The 5,566-nt window shown below is 35.1% G+C and overlaps 1 long non-coding RNA gene across 1 annotated transcript; it reads right to left on the bottom strand.

The window, feature by feature from the left end:
• Positions 1-2,080: 2,080 nt before the first annotated feature.
• Positions 2,081-3,829, bottom strand: LOC104237254 (uncharacterized). The gene is made up of 2 exons (XR_713587.2): positions 3,166-3,829; positions 2,081-2,372 (listed from the first exon to the last, which is right to left on the bottom strand). It is a non-coding gene; the product is annotated as an uncharacterized lncRNA (long non-coding RNA).
• Between the last annotated feature and the right edge of the window lie 1,737 nt (positions 3,830-5,566).

Raw genomic sequence — 5,566 nt, 5'->3', positions numbered from 1 at the left:
ATTCCCAACTCTAGAGGGAATTAAGCAAATAAGAGGAGATCAACCGGTGGCACGGGATATGAATGCGATCTCGGTTTTCAGCAGTAAGAGGAAGGAGCATGCGACATAGTAATTATAGGAGCTGACGCCCTCTCCCGAACTAAACGAGGTCGACAAAGGGGAGAAGCCGTCGGAATCCTATCAGGTATAAGGTATTTTCAAGTACTGGAAGGAAAGGACAACCAAATCCATGGCGTAAGAACTCGAACAAGTCACAATGTTCGAGAAATTCATAGAAAGGAAGTTCCACATGGGTATAGGATTAAACCTCGAGCTCAAGTTAGCATTTATAGAATTTCATAAAACTAATGTTGATGTTTTTTTGTGGTCGCATGCTAATATGACAGGTATTCTGCTAGAGATGGCCATGCAAAAGTTAATCCTGGACCCCAACATCCCTCCGGTAAGGCAAAATAAACACATGATTGCCGAGGTCGAAAATGATTTGTCAAAGAAGGGGAAACTCGATTGCTTTATATCGATTAAATTTGGGAGGTAAAATACCCTGACTGGCTAGCTAACATAGTAGTAGTTTCAAAAAAGAATAATAAATTTAGCATGTGCGTAGATTATAAAGATCTGAATAAGACGTGCCTAAAAGACTCGTTCTCATTGCCAAACATTGATCAAATGATTAATGTGACGGTTGGGCACGAGTTGATGAGTTTCCGCGATGGCTATTCTGGGTACAACCAAATCAAAATAAACCTGGAGGATAAAGAAAAGACTTTGTTCATAACAAATTTTGGCACATATTGCTATAATGTGATGCCTCTGGCCTTAAGAGCCACTTATTAGAGACTCGTGAACAAAATGTTCGAAAAGCAAATAGGGAAAATAGTAGAAGTTTACATAGATGATATGTTGGTTAAGTCTTTGAAAGCAGGTGACCACCTGAAACACCTCCAAGAAACTTTTGAATCCTAAGGAAGTACAACATGAAGTTTAACGTCGAAAAGTGTGCATTCGAAGTTAGCTCCGATAAATTTTTGGGTTTTCTAGTCTCACAAAGAGGGATCGAAGTCAATCCCGATTAAATTAAAGCCATTGAGGATATTCCCTACCAGCTGTCAAATGTGAAATAGGTCCAAAGTTTAACTCGAAGACTGACCGCTCTAAGCAGGTTCATTTCCCAGTCTTCGGAAGAATGCCATCACTTTTTCTCACATCTAAAGAAGAAGTACAACAATGCCAGCATGCCCTAAAAGATTTGAAAAGGTATTTATCAAGTCCTCCGTTACTATCGAAACCGGAGGAAGGCAAACACTTGCTTTACTTAGCGGTCTCGGAGGTAGCTGTAAATGTCGTTCTAGTCAGAGAAGACGAAGGTACTAAATCTCTGTTATACCCCATTTTAAACCGAGTCAAATTAAGGTACAACATATAGGCAATTCTGAATTTGATTAGAGTTAAAGAGTCGCTACCTAATTATTTTCTATGGTGAATTAGGACATCTAAATTATTAAAGTATAACTCTGTTAATGGCCTGTTTAACCTAAAGATTCTAGGTAAGGGTTCAACTAATCTAAAACATCCCTTTAAGATCCATATTAAATGGTTAACCGACCGGACTTATAATCAAGGCCAAGTGTAAAATAGTTTTAGGCCGAAGTAACATAAACATAACTTTAAAAGGATCCGTCATTACAGTATAGTTACATGAAATTTGCTTTTCCTTTAGAGTCTAAAGAACCAAAATTTGAAAAGAGACAATTTCCTAAAAAACAATGGACTAAAGTCCAAAATGAAAAACCAACGTTAGACTTGAAGAAAGTTTAAAGTTTGATAAAGTACAATTAATTTATAAAATTGTCTTTTGAAGTAGAGAATGGTCGGCCATCTTCGACTTACGTCAAACAAAAGGGAAACATTTCGTCAAAAATTCAAAGACTTATATCAAAACAATATTCATTATTGATCCCAAACAAAAGACCTTGGAAACCAAACCACGCAGAGCATCTATTGTCGACATTTTAACTAAACCAAAGACTGATCTTTAAGAGTTAGTAATTCATTGTTAACTAGAGGTGAAGATCTTACGTGATCAAATGCGAGCGTAGTGAGTAATCACATACTATCACTTGGTTTTAAAGTTAATCGCACAACTTAAATAGATGACACAACTGATATTAAAAGATAACCACACAGTAAAATGTTAGTCATCAACCATAAGCAAAAATAAGACAGCAGAGGATCTGCTAGACGGCCATGTTCGGCTCTCAAACAGAGGAGTGAATATTTTTATGACTTGCTTTCAAGAAGTGTAGAAGCTGAACGTGATTGAGGATATGCGGCATCGGCGTCGTTGAGTCTCAAAGTAGAACTCTTCGGCTCTGGTGTTCACGTGAAACAAAAGAAAGGAAGGTAGAAGAGGATTAGAAAGAACATCTAAACACTAAACACTTAAGGAAAATAAAGAAGAAAGCTAAAGTTATAGAAAGAGTGCATAAATCATGAACTTATGCTAAAAAAGGGCAGTTCTTATGCATATCATTTGCTTAAGAACCTTTCAAATTGGTAAAATTTAGCAACGTTGAAAAATATTATTAATTTCCTGACTTAAATAACATCCTAAATATGATTTAAACTAACTCAGTTGCAGACAAGAAAATGTTATAAACTCTTTGAAAGTTACTTTAGATAAAAAAAAGTGCAATTACAGAGGATCTTAGAAATAGCATAAAGGCACATATGGTACAAGAAATTATACTATCAATTCTAACAGTGTAGTACCTAAACTTAAAATTAAGAGGGGAGTACAGAACTAGCACAGATACATGCTGACACAGAGTATTGTACCAAACATGAGCCTCTCTTATGTGAAATCCATACTACTCCTAAAATAATATTTCTAGCAGTTAAAATCTGAACAAAAAATGCATAATACACTAAAGGAACACAGAAGATATACACGACATATTTATTATAAAAGGGCAAGAAAAGGCTTAAGCTAAAACGTGATTTACTCTTCCAAATAGTTAAATCAAACGAAATGACAAATTAATCATGTCAAAATTCTACTAACATATTTTATCACAACAACAGAAAAGAGTCTAAGACATGATTCTTCAAGGTAAAAATAGTACATTTAAACTAAAGAGAATGAGAAACAAAGTCGGACATTACCTGTTGTGGGGCAGTGAACTAGGAGCTTTAAAGGTTAGATCTACACTCCTTAGTCGTGGAGAATATAATAATGAAGACTAAATATTGAGGAGTTTTCCACATATTGTAAAGCTTGAGATTAAAAGAATAAACAGAGTGTGATATAAACTGAATTTTTTAGGGATTCCGACCTGATCCTTTGGCTGGAGAGTTGAGCGACAAAATTGAAGGACTTTTGAGTATCAGATTGTTAAATGCTAAAACAAAGATTAAGATGGAAGATTCAGTTGAGTTGAGAGATTTTTGATAATTCAAGCCTGGATTTCCCTGTGTTCCAGCTTGGTTTCGGCTGAAAACTTTGGGGAAGATTTATAGATGGAACTTGAGTTTTTGATTTGAAATTTGAATCCAAAATCAGAGAGGTCACAGATTGGGATTTTGGTCTTCAAAAGAGCCGTTTAAAAATTAAATCTCTACCATAGAGAATCAAAATCTAAAAGTCGTTTGGCTTCTGGTGTTGACTTAATCTTGCGCAGAAAAGAGCTGGAAAAACGTAAATGGAGAGAGAGAAGGAAAAGACTTTGGTGAAAATGGGAGGCAAAAATCTGCCATGTAGGAACAATGATGGTGATATTATGCCAAAGTAGAAAGGGGAGGCAAAAGAGACGTTGCTGATGAAAATCTAGTTCTATCTTGGATTGATGCTTGGGCTTGGGAAGATTTGGGCCTACAACAATTAGGTGATGGCTAATTTGCTTGGTCTGAGATTGAAGAGTGTGCTTTGAATAATCCCTAATGGGTTAAATCAAGTAAAAATGGTGTGTAGTAGCCACTAATTAAGGATGTCTTTAATTTTTATCCACTAATTATAATGCTCAGCAAAAATAGCCACCACTAATAGAAAAAAGACAATTTTACCCTTTCTTCCTCTCTTTCGCGTTGCATTTTCATCTGGAATACCCAAGGTGATTCCATGGTCGGCCTCCTCCATGTTTGGTCAACAGCATCAATCCCTCAATCCCTTATCTGTGCACATCAATCCCTCAATCCCTTGTCTCTCTCTCTCTCCAAAAGAAAATGTCGGAACCCCTCTTCATTTCACACACTGTTGCTGCTTCTCTCAAGCACAAACTTCAACTTCCAAAACCCAGAAACTTTATAATAAACCCATGGATGAATTGCAGTTCAGTTCGACTCACAACTACTGCCACTGCCACTAAGTGTAGTGGAAAAGTGAATAGATGGTCCCTTTATGGCATGAATGCTCTTGTAACTGGTGGCACTCGAGGCATTGGGTACTTTTTCATTTGCTAGTTCATGATTTATGTTCTGTTTCAAGATATTTATAGTCTTCAGTCCATCTACCATTAAAAGCAACTATTATGCATATTGTTTCCATCCTACAAGTCAAGAGAATGGGAAACAAAGGCATACGTTATAAAACAATCCTTGTAGAATTAAGAACAGGTGTACTGTAAGTGCAAGACCAAGATAAGGACTGTATGTCCTTAACATTTAAACATGGAATTAAAAGTTAAGGACTTTCAGTCCTTAACTTTTGAACAAGAAATTAAAACTTAAGGACTGTATGTCCTTAACTTTTGAACCAAAAATTAAAACTTAAGGACTGCATGTCCTTAACTTTTGAACCAGAAATTAAAAGAACTGGTGTACTGTAAGTGCAAGACCAAGATAAGGACTGTCTGTCCTTAATATTTAAATATGGAATTAAAAGTTAAGGACTTTCAGTCCTAACTTTTGAACAAGAAATTAAAACTTAAGGACTGTCTGTCCTTAACTTTTGAACCAAAAATTAAAATTTAAGGACTGCATGTCCTTAACTTTTGAACCAGAAATTAAAAGCTAAGGACTGTCTGTCCTTTAACATTTAAACATATAATTAAAGTTAAGAACTGTCAGTCCTTAACATTTAAATATGGAATTAAAAGTTAAGGAATGTCAATCCTTAACTTCTGAACCAGAAATTAAAAGATAAGGATTGCCTGTCCTTTAACATTTAAACATGTAATTAAAGTTAAGGACTGTCAGTCCTTAATATTTAAACATGGAATTAAAATTTGAACAAGAAATTAAAAGTTAAGGACTGTCTGTCCTTTAACATTTAAACATGAAATTAATAGTTAAGGACTGCTAGTCCTTAACATTTAAACATGTATTTAAAAGTTAAGGACTGTCAGTCCTTAACATTTGAACCAGAAATTAAAACATACAATTTGAAACTCAAGCTACAGGACTTTGTATACAGAAGAACAACAACAAAGTGAAGAACATTTTGTCCTTAAGTTTTTTTATTCAATTTGCAAAATGAGGCCAGTAGAATCAAAGTTAAGGACATAGTGTTCTTTTTTTTTTTTGAATTTAATTTCTAAAATGAAGACACTATGTCCGGAATACAGAATTA

Source organism: Nicotiana sylvestris, chromosome 6, assembly GCF_000393655.2.
Source record: "Nicotiana sylvestris chromosome 6, ASM39365v2, whole genome shotgun sequence".
Taxonomy (NCBI): domain Eukaryota; kingdom Viridiplantae; phylum Streptophyta; class Magnoliopsida; order Solanales; family Solanaceae; genus Nicotiana; species Nicotiana sylvestris.
This window is presented reverse-complemented; position numbering and strand designations above follow the sequence as displayed.